The sequence below is a fragment of the Amblyraja radiata genome, chromosome 8 (assembly GCF_010909765.2).
Source record: "Amblyraja radiata isolate CabotCenter1 chromosome 8, sAmbRad1.1.pri, whole genome shotgun sequence".
Lineage (NCBI taxonomy): Eukaryota > Metazoa > Chordata > Chondrichthyes > Rajiformes > Rajidae > Amblyraja > Amblyraja radiata.
In genome coordinates this window covers 66,285,095-66,301,806 of record NC_045963.1, presented here as the reverse complement: position 1 = coordinate 66,301,806, position 16,712 = coordinate 66,285,095, and the positions used below count along the sequence as shown (strand labels likewise).

The 16,712-nt window shown below is 44.5% G+C and overlaps 1 protein-coding gene across 6 annotated transcripts in view; it reads right to left on the bottom strand.

Annotated features, from left to right (window-relative positions):
* stxbp5 (syntaxin binding protein 5) overlaps positions 1 to 16,712 on the bottom strand; it is a 245,187-nt gene that overhangs the window by 137,004 nt on the left and 91,471 nt on the right. The window lies entirely within an intron of this gene.

The window sequence follows — 16,712 nt, the reverse complement described above, 5'->3', positions numbered from 1 at the left end:
GTTGAAAATGGCACAAGAGGTAGATAGGGTAGTCAAAAAAGATTTTGGCACATTGATCTTCATTAGAGTATTGAGCATAGAAGTTGGGAGGTCACGTTGCAGTTATACAAGATATTGATGAGGTTGCATTTTGAGTATTGGGTTCAGTTCTGGACACCATGTTATAGGTGTTATCAAGTTGGAAATGGTGCAGATTTATGAGGAAGTTGCCAGGACTCAAGGGCCTGAGTTATAGGGAGAGGTTAAACAGGCTGAGACCCTATTCCTTGGAGCGCAGGACGACGAAGGGTGATAGAAGTATACAAAATTATGAGGGAATTATAGATTAGATAAACGCACAGAATCTCTTGCCCAGAGTAGGGCCATGAAGGGTCTCAACCCGAAAAGTCACCTATTCCTTTTCTCCAGAGATGCTCTGACCCACTGAGTTACTCCAGCTATTTGTGTCTATCTAGGGGAATCAAGAACCAGCCGACATTGGTTTAAGGTGAGGGGGAAAGATTTAATAGGGACTGGAGGGGTAATTTTTTCAAAAAGTGGGTGGCGTGTGGATGGAACAAGTTGCTGGAGGAGGTAGTTGAGGCAAGTAGTATTGCAACGTTTAAGAAATATTTGGACAGGTACACGGATAGGACAGGTTTAGAGGGATATGGGCCAAACGCAGGCAGGTGGGACATGTTGGTCGGTGTGCGCAATTTGGGCTGAAGGTCCTGTTTCCACTCTGTATGACTCGATGACATATACAAGCTCTGATCCCTGACTCCCTCAGCAGAAGCGAGTGAAATGATATATTTGCCCTTCCTTCTCCTAGGTTCAGCATGTTCCATGTTCCTGTTACCACTTATTACCTTTCTGTAATACAAACTTTCCAAATTACAGGTGGCTGAATACTCGGCAAGGATAGATTGAGCCTTTTTAGCCAGGTTTAAAGCCTCGATGGATGGTGGACTGGGACTGTCAAGTTTCAGTTGTTGCGCTAAACTGGCAAACGCTAATCTTGTTCAGATAAATTATGGACTACGAGCACACAAACAATTTGGAAAATAATAAAACATAAACATGTATAGCTTGAATGATAAATATGTTGAACACCAGGTGGAAATCAGTGAAACTAAATTCAGCAATAAGACAAGAAATGCAAGCATGATCTGCAAAGGATAAGTGATCAAGTTATCCTAAATGGACATAGTCCAAGTGGAAATGGGAATCAGGAGCGCTCAGCTAAATAAGGTTAGGTTTCAGTACATGAAAGGCTTTATTGTAATTGGGCCTAGATTAAGTTGTTGATCTGGACAAAGTTCATAATTCAGTAGTTAAGCACTTGTGGATGAGTCACAACTTAAAAGAATGGTAGTAACAAGCAAAACACAAATTCATGCATATCCAAATGTACAATATATATTTTAATATGTTTAACTGCAAATTCCATACATAGATGTATCATCCAAGGAAGAATAGATGTTATAGACGCAGGTAATCTCTGCTAAGGTCATTCAAGTTATGGACCCTGACAGAATTCACAAATCGCCACCAATAATTTGAGATATGGAATAAAATTCTCCCTTGATTAGTACAGGTGTCAGAGGTTATATAGAGAAGAAAGGAGAATGGGGTTAGGAGGGAGAGATAGATATGCCATGATTGAATGGCAGAGTGGACGATGGGCCGAATAGCCCAATTCTACTATTCCTTATGACGTTATGACCTAACAGAACACATGGTAAAAAGTAAATAAACAATCAAAATTGATCCTTTGTCAACTCGCATTTCTTGATGCATGCACAGAGGACACTGCTTTGCATTACAGAAAAATGTGTTTCGGACTGTTAACATTTCTCTCAGTATTGAAAGGTCCAATTGTCCAGCTTCCACAAACTTAACAGCTGGTTGCAAATATTGTTTGATATTAAAAAAGTTGTTTCTCCTTTTGCTTGAATAGCTCCACTATAATTAGATCATTTCTATGGTTTCATGATTCACCCAATTAGAGAATGACAATAAATGATGACCATCAGATAAATAAATAAAGTACTTCATCTGTTGTAAAGTGCTTTGGAACATTGTCATAAAATATATTGCAAGAATGCAAGATCATTTCTGACGTTGAACTCAACCTTTCTTTGTTTTCTTCACTCATGTCTCTATAGCTTGCTGTTACCATGAATAGGATCAACATAATTTACTGTCTTCCCTAATTTAGTACCATTTGCAAATGTGGATGCACGAATTACTAATCCTTCAAAGTTAGCAATTTACCCAATGTAATGTGGAGGCACTGTTGCAAATCACAAGGGAATGCCAGATTTCAAGGAACCAATCAGAGCATGCATTTACACCCACTTTGTCTCTTAACTCTCAATTTTATAATTGTGTGTGGGAGTACTCTCTGTAGTACAGCCATTGACTGTCATCTTACAGTCTACTACTATATCCACAATTAAAAATCTTGTCCTTTCCTTTCTTAAAAATAATTCCTGCTCAAAAACAAGAAACCAAGTACTCCCTTAATTGTAACTGTAAACAGAAATCAGGAATCAGTTTATTGACACAAAATGCTGTAGTAACTGAGCAGGTCAGGCAGCATCTCTGCATAGAAGGAATGGGTGACGTTTTGTGTCAGCAGTTGCGAGAGAGCATTTTGTGTCTGTCTTCGGTGTAAACCAGCATCTGCAGTTCCTTTCTACACATCAGGAATCAGTTTCACCCTAAACATAATCTAATACATAATTCCATAACTTTGCAGAAGCACTCAACCTTGAAGATTCCCAAATGGAAAGAAATTCCAGAAATGGGCTCGGGCCCATCCTTTTTTTCCAGAGATGCTGCCTAATCCACTGCTTTACTCCAGCACTTTGCGTCTATTTTTTTTAATTGATTACCTCCCCACCCAGTCATATCAGATTAATTCAGTCATGACCATCTGACAATATAATCAACAAACACTACAATGCGATCTTAAACAGGCTGCCAGTAAAAGGTGATAAAGCAGAAGAAGGATCCTGACCCAAACGTCACATTCTTTTCCTCTAGAGATGCTGCCTGACCCGCTGAATTACTCTAGCACTTTACATCTATCAGTGGAATAGTAAAAATCAGTCTGAAGAAGGATCTCGACCCGAAACGTCACCCATTCCTTCTCTCCAGAGATGCTGCCTGTCCCGCTGAGTTAGTCCAGCATTTTGTGTCTACCTTCAATTTAAACCAGCATCTGCAGTTCTTTCCTACACAGTAGAATGGTAAACATGTGTCTCATTAAACACGTGTCTCACTTCAGAGAAGATACAGAATTATAGGCCAAGCAAGATCAGCCAATCTCAACACCAGCTCAGGTTTACCTCAGAAAAAGGCATGTCTTTACAGTGTCTTTAATATTTTCAAATTGCACCAACATCTCACAGAGCAAAGAACAAAGTATGTTGGAACTGCCATATTAGAATCAATGAAACCCAGAATACAAGAGACTTACAGTCCACTGCGTGTGTCAGTTTAGGAAGAGCTATCCAATTTGATTCTACAGCATTTTCACCCCATAATCCTGCCATTTGTCTTTTTCAAACATCTATGTTTGTATTTTGAAAGCAACTGTGCAAAGATTTAATCACACTTGCAAGCTGCATTTTCCTTTTCCTTCCAATGTTTTGCCTATTATAAATCTTGAGCATCTGCTTGATAATCCGTACTGAAGAAAGAAAGTTTTTAATTGGTTCATCAGAACCCCTCAATTTTAAACATCTCCCCAAGACCTCCCCAATCTTATCTGCTCCAAGAAAAACAATCCCCTTCTCCATTATTTCCACATTACTATTGTTGCCATCAGCTGGGAAGTTCCTCTATGTCCTCTCCAAGGTGCTGACATATTTTATGATACCTGCAATCATGCATAATGCTCAACCAAGGTCTAACCAGAGATGGGTAATAAGTTATTATGACTCCTTAGCTTTTGCATTCCCTGCCCCTATCTGGTGCTCCAGATCTTTCTTATGCTTTCTTACCTGCCTTAAAAGATTGTCCTGCAATGTTTAAAGAATACTAGACCATTGGGCCCGTCCCCCAAGGCAACATTCCACCACTGACCCATAGCCCCCAACTGTGCAGGTATGGCTGACGGGTTCCCGTTGTGACGCCAGAGATCCCCATTGTGACGTGAGTCACGGCAACCTTCCCCCAACTACACAGGCAAGTGGGAGCGGAACTGTGACGTTTTTAAAGTTCAAAATGGCAATAACCTGTAAAATATAAGATCAATGTGAACGCATTTCACTCTCCCTCTTCAGTCCCCTAGACCTCTCCTCCATTATCCTCCCTCTCCCCACCCTCCACCAACCCTCCTCTACTTCCTCCCCTCACCCCCTCCCCTCCTCCCTCTTCCCCCTCCTCCCCCTCTCCAGTACCTCGCTATCCCTCTCCTCCTCCATTCCCCCTCATCCCTCAGCACTTCCTCCCTTTCTTCACACTCACTCATCCTCCCCTCCCCCACACCCTCCCTCCCCTCTCCCTACCCCCCTCCTCTCCTTCTATCCCTTTGCTCCGCCACTCCTCAAATCCCCCCTACCCCAACAACCCACTCTCCTTCCTCACCTCCCCCACTGCCCTCCTCTCCCTCTATCCCCCACTCCCCCCCACCACTCCCTTTATCCCCCCTCCTCCCCCACTCTCCCTCCTCACCTCCCCCACTCCTCCTCTCCCTCTATCCCCCTGCTCCCCCACTCCTCCCCCACTCACCCTCCTCACCTCCCCCCACTTTTTCCCCTCCCTCCCGCTCTCCTCTCCCTTTATCCCCTGCTCCCCCACTTGTCAACTCCCCCCTATCCTACCCCCCACAATGAAAATTGCAATTAAAAAAAAGAAATTCTCAATAAAAATCGCATAAAAAAAAAAAAAATAACCTAAACACAATGTTAGCTGTTAATGAAAGAATTTGATTAAAACTGAGTTTTTTGAAAATCGTGATTTTTAATGCAAATCAGATTCGGGATCCCATTGTGACATCATTGCAACGCAGCTGACAGGCAGGGCAAGTGGAAAAGTGGTTTGATAAGTGATTTTTGTGAAGTTTAAAATGTCAATAACGTACAATATACCATCAATCTGAACGAAACTTGTTTCATTTACATCACAGGACAATGGCGAGTAAGGTGGGCCAAAAATTGTAGCGTTATGGTGTACAGTTTTGGTGGGGTTTTGGGATTTCATCCACACACACTGTATGGGGCAAGAATTATCTTGTAATTTCTTTTATTCTATTACCAGAATAAAAATATTTAGTGAGTTTGATAAATGTATAGTATGTCCTGTAGAGGGCGCTCCTGGAGACCATGTGGTCTGTGGTGCTGTGAAAACAAAATGGTGCCACAGAAGCAGAGTACGAATCATAGAAATTAGCTGTGGAGGCAAACGGTTTTCTTACCGTGTCGGACCGTGTTTTACCGTGTTTCATCGTTTCTGACCGTGCATGTAAGTTTCTGACATGTTTGGAAATAAATCGGTGTTTGTTTAACTTAACCATGGAGTCAAAAGGATAACTGGAATTACGGTACATCGGTACGACTCGCGTAGGCCGTGATTAGCAGCTAGTACATTCTGCCGTAACACACACGCATATCACAAACAAGATGAGAGTTTTAGTAATGGGCCCCGTTCCCCTAATGAAATATTCCACCACTCACCCGTTCCAACACAACCCGTTCCCCCAACGCAATATTCCACCACTCACCCATAGCCCCCAACTGCGCAGGCGCATTTCCCCTCATCCCCCAACAATCCTTCCCTCTCCTTTCTCCTACCGTCACTCCCTCCCTCCATAACCCCTCTCCACTCCATACCCCCCTCCTCTACATCTATCTCTCTGCTCCCCACTCATCTCTCCCCAAACTCACTCCCCCACTGAACACAATGTTTAAATAACATTTCTCCTCCTCCCCTTCCCCACTCCCTCCCTCCTCTCCTTTCCCCTACTCTCAGTCGCCAATCAATCGCCCCCATGTGGTGGGGGAATGGCGTCGGCGCTCACCACCGGGGTGGAATAGGGGAGAGGTGGGGGTGGGGGGGACAGATTCGACACTCACCCCCATCCCACCTCCCCACGAGGAAAATTCAGGAATTTGTTTTGTAAAAGAAACCTCTACCCTATTCCACCACCCCACAATGATAACTGCTATTTTTTTCGTAAATGAATCCTCCCCCCCAAGAATTTGATTAAAACAGATTTTTATTTTATTTTTTAATCTCACTGCCTCCCTCCCTCCATAATCCCTCTTCCCTCCCTACCACCCTTGAGGTGGAAGCTGCTGATCCCATCGAGATGTCATTGTGGGCTGGAACACTGCTCACGGGCAGTTTATGTAAATGAGATCCCATTGTGATATAATTGTCGTGTGGAACACTGTGATCCCATTGTAACGTCATAGCTGTAACTGCCACTGCAGTGTTCAGGTAATTCTTTCTCAAACTGGATTTTGTAAAGTTAAAAATGTGAACAACTTGTAAAATATAACATCAATATGAACGAAACAGGATAAAAACACACAAGACAATAGTGAGTAAGGTGGTCCAAAAAATGTTGATGTTGTCGTGGGTTGTGGGGATCACAGACACGCACGCACACAGAATAACAAACAAAATGAGTTTTAGTAATATATATACTTGACCAAGTGGGACCCGTTGGGTCCCTGCCACACGGGTGGCCTGGTCCCCCAACGCAACCTGTTCCCCCAACGCAACCCGTTCCCCCAAAGCAATATTCCACCAATCACCCATAGCCCCCACGGGAGCCTGGTCCCCCAACGCAACCCGTTCCCCAATGCAATATTCGACCACTCACCCGTTCCCCCAACGCAACCCGTTTCCACCACTCACCTGTATGTGTGGGTGGAGGGAGAGCTCGGAGAAAATACAGGGGTTGTGGGGGAGAGGGGTGTATCACGGGGGAGGGGGGCAGGAGCCAGCGAGGGGGACCAGAGGGGAAGGGGCTGGAGCTGGCGGTGCGATGGGGACTCACAGCGGGCGCTGGTCACAGGACGTTCTCCTCCGCCGGGATCCGATTCTCCGCTTTCCGTTTGGCAACATCACCCGCACCGGGCTGCTTCCGGTCCCTCCGAAAATTGTGTCGGGTTTGAGACCTCCGCCGGCCATCCTCAGCTCCAGTAAAGATGCAATGGCGCAGGAAGGGGCGGATCGTCCCGCGGAGTGACAGGAGAAAATACCAATCATCGTGGCGCTGACTGGCAGGATAGGAGATCGATCTGTGCATGCTTGGTTTTTAAGATTTTTAAACCTTGCTGACTTTTACAATAGACCACCGATCGGAATGAAACTTGCAGGACAGGAGAACGGTGAATGAGCTGGTAAACAATCGTACCGCGTACTGATTCGCGCAAATAGAAAGACTGCGCAAACCGGGAGAGAGAGAGAGAGATAGATAGAGAGAGAGAGATAGAGAGAGGGATAGAGAGATAGATAGAGAGATAGATGTATATAAATAACCAAGCATTCATTTGCTTTTGCATTCCATGCAGACTATCATTTGACAAAAGACAATAGACAATAGGTGCAGGAGTAGGCCGTTCGGCCCTTCGAGCCAGCACCGCCATTCAGTAGCCCGTTCCTGCCTTCTCCCCATATCCCCTGACTTCGCTATTTTTAAGAGTTCTATCTAACTCTCTCTTGAAAGCATCCAGAGAACTGGCCTCCACTGCCCTCTGAGGCAGAGAATTCCACACTCACAACTCTCTGTGCACAAAAGTGTTTCCTCATCTCCGTTCTGACTTACCCCTTATTCTTAAGCAGTGGCCCCTGGTTCTGAACTCCCTCAACATCGGGAACGTGTTTCCTGCCTCTAGCGTGTCCAAACCGTTAATAATCTTATGTTTCAATAAGATCCCCTCTTATCCTTAGAAACATAGAAACATAGAAATTAGGTGCAGGAGTAGGCCATTCGGCCCTTCGAGCCTGCACCGCCATTCAATATGATCATGGCTGATCATCCAACTCAGTATCCCGTACCTGCCTTCTCTCCATACCCTCTGATCCCCTTAGCCACAAGGGCCACATCTAACTCCCTCTTAAATATAGCCAATGAACTGGCCTCGACTACCCTCTGTGGCAGGGAGTTCCAGAGATTCACCACTCTCTGTGTGAAAAAAGTTCTTCTCATCTCGGTTTTAAAGGATTTCCCCCTTATCCTTAAGCTGTGACCCCTTGTCCTGGACTTCCCCAACATCGGGAGCAATCTTCCTGCATCTAGCCTTACCAACCCCTTAAGAATTTTGTAAGTTTCTATAAGATCCCCTCTCAATCTCCTAAATTCTAGAGAGTATAAACCAAGTCTATCCAGTCTTTCTTCATAAGACAGTCCTGACATCCCAGGAATCAGTCGGGTGAACCTTCTCTGCACTCCCTCTATGGCAATAATGTCCTTCCTCAGATTTGGAGACCAAAACTGTACGCAATACTCCAGGTGTGGTCTCACCAAGACCCTGTACAACTGCAGTAGAACCTCCCTGCTCCTATACTCAAATCCTTTTGCTATGAAAGCTAACATACCATTCGCTTTCTTCACTGCCTGCTGCACCTGCATGCCCACTTTCAATGACTGGTGTACCATGACACCCAGGTCTCGCTGCATCTCCCCTTTTCCTAGTCGGCCACCATTTAGATAATAGTCTGCTTTCCTGTTTTTGCCACCAAAATGGATAACCTCACATTTATCCACATTATACTGCATCTGCCAAACATTTGCCCACTCACCCAGCCTATCCAAGTCACCTTGCAGTCTCCTAGCATCCTCCTCACAGCTAACACTGCCCCCCAGCTTAGTGTCATCCGCAAACTTGGAGATATTGCCTTCAATTCCCTCATCCAGATCATTAATATATATTGTAAATAGCTGGGGTCCCAGCACTGAGCCTTGCGGTACCCCACTAGTCACTGCCTGCCATTGTGAAAAGGACCCGTTTATTCCTACTCTTTGCTTCCTGTTTGCCAGCCAGTTCTCTATCCACATCAATACTGAACCCCCAATGCCGTGTGCTTTAAGTTTGTAAACTAATCTCTTATGTGGGACCTTGTCGAAAGCCTTCTGGAAGTCCAGATACACCACATCCACTGGTTCTCCCCTATCCACGCTACTAGTTACATCCTCGAAAAATTCTATAAGATTCGTCAGACATGATTTACCATTTATCCTTCTGAACTCCAGAGTATACAAGCCCAGCCGCCCCATTCTCTCAGCATATGACAGCCCCACCATCCCGGGAATTAACCTTGTAATCCTATGCTGAACTCCCTCAATAGCAATAATGTCTTTCCTCAAATTAGAGGACCAAAACTGCACACAATACTCCAGGTGTGGTCTCACTAGGACCTTGTACAACTGCAGAAGGACCTCTTTGCTCCTATACTCAACTCCTCTTGTTATGGAGGCTAACATGCCATTCGCTTTCTTCACTGCCTGCTGTACCTGCATGCTTACTTTCATTAACTGATGAACAAGGACCCCCAGATTCCGTTGTACTTCTCCTTTTCCCACCTTGACACAATTTAGATAATAATCTGCCTTCCTGTTTTTGCTACCAAAGTGGATAACCTCACATTTATCCACATTAAACTGCATCCTCCATGCATCTGCCCACTCACCCAACCTGTCCAAGTCACCCTGCATTCTTATAGCATTTGGATTATATATTACATTGTTTTTCTCATGAGTGCCCATTTCTGTTAAGGCCCACCACTATCCTGTACTACTTACAAAGCTGTCAAGTTAAGCTTCAGCCATGATCTTCAAAACTGTAATTTCTATACCCCAAAAGTTAACAAGATTACCTTCTATGAAAACACCACAACAGCCTACATGCAGTGTATCCAATAATACTATAAGTAAAATAGAAGTAAACATCCAACCCTTCAAGTCTACTTTTCTATTTAATATACTCTAGTTAATAAACAATTTCTTTATATGTTGGTTGAGTAATATTGTCAGGATACAGAAAACTCCCTTGTTCTTTGAGAAACAGCAATGATTACTTCACATTATTCACCTGAGACACTGTCTTCCCTTTCGGTTTAACTTCTTAATTGACGATAATGATTTATACTTTCTCAAGGCTAGAGCCAGTGAGATTGTAATTGGTGTTAGAAGAAAAAATCTACGAGATAGAATGTTGGTGCATTAGCCAAGCATTTAATCCAGCATGTGGCAGGCCAACTAAACAAAATTGGCGCAGGTGCTAAAGCCACACAGTAATGATTGCTAAAGGTGCTAATTATTTCATGTAGACACACACAGTTGATAGCTACTTGAAATACTTTCAAACCACCTGCTAAGCTGCTGTTTTGTAATGGTCATGACATATAACTAGAGAAGACAAATATCAGTGGGAATAATAGAGGGATTTAATTGCATTCACACAGTATATTGTATCTTATTAACAATCTTCCACGGAACTTCCCTAATTCCAAAATGCTGGAAAGTATCATTGGAAGAAACTAGTTTCCTGACCTAGTACATGTATGATGATCCACCCTCAGCTGTAAATCAGGCCCTGTGTTAAATACAAATCTGATAAACCAAATTCAAAATATTGTTGAACAAGTACCCAAAGCTGTGTTTAAATTTTTAATTAATTTAATTTAATTCTTTATTTCGAACAGAATAAAATAAAAAAGCAAGTGTGAAACAGCATACAAAAAACAAAAAAACAAAACCAGAATATTTATAAAGTGTCATAAACAATATCTATAAATAAATGAAATCGTATGTGTCCAAAAAGCAGGAAGAAGCCAAATCTTATTAATTCCCACCCCTTATTCAACTGCTTAAAATGATCTTATACAAATTTAGCAGCTATATGTACACCATATGTACACCAGCAGCTATATGTACACCAAATTATTAACATTTATACACTAATCAAATATTTACAGCCATACAAAAAAAGAGAAAAAAAGAAAAAAGAAAAGAAAAAACCCTCATATACTATACAGGATCTTAGTCAAATATACAACCCATAACCCTATAATCACCCTTCCCAATACAATCAGTATAACAAGTATCCCACTCACAATCACCTATCCTCATCCCAATACAGGTGCACAACCTTTTATCCGAAATTCCAAATAACGAAAAGCTCCGAATAGCGGACATTTTTTCGGTCCTTGAAGAAAAGTCCTTGATGACGTTCACCGAGGGCGGTCCGCAGAGGTGACAGCGGAACCTCCGGTCGGTCCTCGAAGAAAGGGGAACTAAATCCCCATTCATAAAAGAGAAGGTGAGGGTATATTGCGCGGGAGGGTTAATAATTGACAATCTGCTGCTGCCTGCCCGCTGAGTTAAAAAGTTCCCACGGTAGACTCACGATACACAGTGTATCGTGAGTCTTGCGTGGGAATTTTTTAACTCAGCGGGCAGGCAGCAGCAGATTGTCGCTCCCTTCAGTTTCACCCCACCTACACCCCTCTGCTTCCCGGCCATGTGTGTGTGACCCCTTCCCTCCCCTCTCCAGCTCCCCGCCCATTGCACCAGCGCGGGGGCTTTGCACTGTCTTCACGTCGGCGATGACAGCAGGTCAGTGCCAGTCACCGGAGACGTCAGGACCAACGGGACACCGACCCCCAGACCCACTGCAAGCACGGAGATCCCAGAGACCCACAGCCAGCAGCAGCCCAGCCCCGTTCCAACTCCAGAGGAACACGCTCCCCGTAGGGACAGAAGCTGATGGTGTGCAAGGTACGTCTTGTTCTTGGGGTTGCGGATGAGGGGGCGCAGCTCGGGCTGTGACGTCTCCGGCCACCCCCCTGTACAGGAGCTGAGACTGGGAACTGTACCGCCCTTGCAGGTGAGCAGGAGAGTGGGGTTGTTTGCAGTTGCAGAGGGAGGGGGCAAGGGCGGTACAGTTCCCAGTCTCAGCTCCTGTCCAGGGGGGTGGCCGGAGACGTCAGGACCAACGGGACACCGACTGCAAGCACGGAGATCCCAGAGACTCACAGCCCCGTTCCAACTCCAGAGGAACCCGGGTTGCGGATGAGGGGGCGCAGCTCGGGCTGTGGGCGTACTGCCACTTGTCGCTGTAGCGGCCCATCGGGGAACGGGTTCCTGTTGGTCCTGATGTCTCCGGCCACCCCCCTGGACAGGAGCTGAGAGACGTCAGGACCACCAGAAGCCGCTCCCCGATGGGCCGCTACGGCGACAAGTGGCAGTTCGCCCACAGCCCGAGCTGCGCCCCCTCATCGGGACACCGACCCCCAGGCCCACTGCAAGCACGGAGATCCCAGATCAGCAACTCCAGCCCAGCCCCGCTCCAACTCCAGAGGAACACGCTCCCCGTAGGGGCAGAAGCTGATGGTGTGCAAGGTACGTCTTGTTCTTGGGGTGGCGCAGCTCGGGCTGTGGGCGAACTGACACTTGTCGCCGTAGCGGCCCATCGGGGAGCGGATTCCTCTGGAGTTGGAGGGACAGGGAGACACAGCGGCTTTTGAGAATGGTGGGCAATCACTTCCAAAGTTCTGCCCACACAGTCAGTACACCTCTCCTACACTTGTCTCCCGCACTAAGATCATCTCGCAGAGAATGATCCCAGCCTAACCCTCCCTATTCCCTCCTATTCTGCAAGAAAAAACTACATTGAAGACTCAAACTCGCGATCGAATAACTGCCGGGATCGAGGCGCAAACTCGCGACCTTGCGGATATGAGCCGAGCACTCTACCACTGAGCCAGCCGTTAAAATCTACGCTAGAAATCTTCCATTCCGAAAGCCGAAAAATTCCGTATTACGAAAAGTGTCTGGTCCCAAGGCTTTCGGATAAAAGGTTGTGCACCTGTATCCTTTAAAAAAAAGTGTTTTTGTACATCTTTATAAACTGAATTATGTTTGTGCTAAGTTTTATCTCCTGTTCCAGACCATTCCACAAATTCACCCCACAGATTGCTATGCACACACTTTTAAGAGTTGTTCTGACATTGTTTTTTTTAATTATGTTCCCCTCTCAAATTATATCCACCCTGTCTTTCCATAAACAGTTTTTGTATATTTTCTGGAAGTAAATTATTTCTTGCTTTGTACATGATTTGTGCAGTCTTAAATTTAACCAGATCGGTGAACTTCAGTGTATGTGACTTTAAGAATAATAAATTGGTATGTTCAAGATATCCAACGTTATTGATAATTCTTATTGCTCTTTTTTGTAATGTGCATAATGGCTGTAGGTTGGTTTTGTAGGTGTTGCCCTATATCTCCACACAGTAACTCAGATATGGCAATATGATTGTATTATACAGAGTATGTAATGATTTGTAGTCCAGAATGTGTCTTGATTTTCCCAATATTGCTATAGACTTTGCCAGTTTGCTTTGACATGGTTTATATGTGGTTTCCAGCAGATTTTGTGGTCTAAGATCACACCAAGAAATTTATTTTCATATACTCTTTCTATACTTATGTTATCTATTTTCAATTGTACTTGAGGGTTTGTTTTATGTTTTCCAAATAGCATAATCTTTGTTTTGCTTAAATTTAATGACAATTTGTTGACATCAAACCACTGTTTTAATTTATTCATTTCTGATGTGATGACCTCCAAAAGCTGCTTCAAATTGTCACCGGAACAAAAAATATTCGTATCATTGGTATAGTGTTCCAGTTTCGATAAATGATTTGATAAAGTTTCTGAGAACTTGCTTTAAAAAAAAAATCACTTATTGACAATACTATGGCCAGACAAAGTACAGACTGGGAAACTCCCCATGAATCAAGCTTGTGACCAGGCCTCCAAAGATGACTTTATCTGACATGATGTTGAGTTTTTCCCACATTGTTAAAACTGCACTTAATCGGGCAAGTGGAGTGTATTATATTTTCGATTTGTGCCTAGCAGATAATGGAAAGACATTAGGGAGCTTAGTGAATCACTCATTGCAGAATATGCTGACCTACTCGCTTTTCTGTGCTTGGATCAAGGCCATATTGGTCTGCAGTACAGTGGATAAAGTAGAACACAAACTGAGTTGGACTCAGTGTTAATGGTAGGTCGTATTTTCTACTATTTTTGATAATGGTTATATTACATAAAATAGACAGTTGAAGAGAATCTACACAGCCCACAGTGCTGGCCGAAAGTATATCTGTGGTGCAACAGGATTTCTGTTCAGAGTTTTTTTTTGCATAATTTAAAACAAGCTACAGAATGAAAATTGAAATTGTCAGCATCTGCTTAAATTTGGAGATCAGAGAAAGAAGTTATATTAGATAGACAAAAACTATAAATTACTAAGAATATTTTAGCTAAAATAATAGGTTTTTATTTTAAGCCGTTACTATGGTTTGCTTTCCACCAAACAAAAATCCAATGCAACTTTAAAAATATTTCTGGTAAGCATTCCACAAAGGCTAATTAAGATCACTTGTGCTCAATTTATCAATTTCAAAACTTTAATTGTTTATTTCTACTCACAGCAAGTAAAAATAAATAAATGACAGTTAGTTATCTAGAGCATTCCACTGTTAAACACCAGAATGTCGTTAATGCCATGTCGGATTCCCAACACACCCCGATCCCCAGAGCTTAATCTTCTCTAATTTTAACATCTTCAAGCTTCTCATGTTTAATGATGCTAAAGACCTGAAATATGATATGCATCTGGCCCAAGTTAAAATCATAATCATTCAGAAAGCTTGCATGTGTGGTCCACTCACCCCATGCAAACCCATTTTCATTCTTGAGAAATCTACTCAGTAAAATAAAATAAAAGTTCATAGGAGCAAAAGTATGCCGTTTAGTCCACTGAGTCTACCCCAGCATTCAATCATGGCTGATCTAACTTTCCCTCTCAACCTCATTCTCCTGCCTTTCGCCATAACCCTTGACACCCTAACCAATCAAGTATCTGTCAATCTCCACTTTAAAAATACCCAATGATTTGGCCTCCATTTGTGGCAATGAATTCCACAAATTCATCACCGTCTAACTAAGGAAATTCCTCCTCATCTCCTTTCTATAGGTATGTCCTTTTATTCTGAGGCTATACCCTTTGGTCTGGACTCTCCCACTCGTGGAAGCATCTTCTCCACATCCACTCTATCCAGGCCAAATAGTTGTTTGATGCAGGAGGCCACAATCTGCTTATTAGTCAATCAGTACACTGACCGCCACAACACAATAGATTTGAAATTATCATAACAAAATCTTCAGTGGCAGAATTATATAGCATGATATTGATGTAGCAATCTATCATAAAATTGACATCAATAGTTTTTAACCAATGAATATATTATGTCTTACAACCATACAATCAAAATTAAGCAACTTTAAAGTAATCCTTTTCCACCCTCACAAAAAGGAACGAAATATGGAATACTTTCCCCACAAACAAGCAGGTGCTCATTAAGCTCCTTTTTATTTTGTCAATATGATAAAAGGATACAGCCACTATTACACCAGATTCTATTGAATCAACAATTTATGTCAACTGCCTTTTGACATCAATCAAGGCATATAGATTGTGAAGCAAACCAAGGTAAGGAACCAAGAATAAGTTCACACAGTTAACAGCCTGATTAATGGGACACTGTCAATAAGCGAATTCGGTATTCAGACTGTGCATGCCCAGGTCATAGGTCACTCGCTATAAACAGTCTCTGCAACGGTGGTGCTGCATTGTGTGCAGGCTTGCGTTTCGTCCGTGGTCGGGCCAGGCTCTCCGTTGCTGCGGGTGCTGTTGAGTTGTAGTGGGGCCGTCCTCGTCCCCTCCCTGGTGTCCTGTCCCTGTCAGGTGTCCGGGTGGCCCCGTACTTGCAGCCAGCGCTGCAGCCGCTGGCTCCAGCTCGTTTCTGCCTGTCCCGCTGGGTTGGCCGGCAGCCCTCCACCTCCACCCCTCTCCCCTCAGTCCGACCCCGAGATCCTGCTGAAGATGGGCAGCCGCTGGCCCTGCACGAACATAGGTGACTCGGAGCCGCTGCTGCTGGAGTCGTCCTGGTTGGAAAGTCTGCGGACGGGCTCCTGCCAACCATGGGCAGGCCGGGCTCCCGCTGGAGCTGCTGGTGCTGTTGGTGGTGCTGGCGGGTGCAGCAACCTCTGCCCCCAGCCCCAAGCCCAGAGTCTAGGCCAGCTCCAACTCCAGAACGGGGCTGACGGCCGCCCGCAGCGCGGCCCAGTCGAGCACCGGGCCGGAGGAGGCTGAACCCAGGCCTGCGCTCTGGCGCAGGTGAGGCCGGGGCCCTCGCTCCTCCTCGGGGTTGTGGATGAAGTGGCAACGGGTACCGAAGAGTGGCAGAGGGACAGAAGCCGGTGGTGTGCAAGGTACGGCTTATACTTGGGGTGGCGGCTGAGGGAGCGCAGCTCGGCCAGCCGTGGGCGAAATGGCACATCGCCGTAGCGGCTTATCGGGGAGCGGGTTCCTCTGAAGTTGGAGCAGGGTTGGGCTGGGGTTGGCGCCAGCCCAACCCTGAGAGGAGAGAGAGAGAGAGAGAGAGAGAGAGAGAAATCCTATAGTCAGAGAAAATTTACAAAGGTCGTGCAAAATTAATCTAGGAGAAATAATAACAGAACTTCTATTCATATTGTGCAGTTAAGTCCTATGGATATTCCAGTCTGCTTCAGAGCAAATTACTTTCTTTGAGTAGTCTCTGCAATAATGAAGCCAAACAACATATAATGTGCAATCAGCGCAATGCCATCACACAGCTGTAATACTAAGGACCAAGAAATCAGTTTTTGATGCCG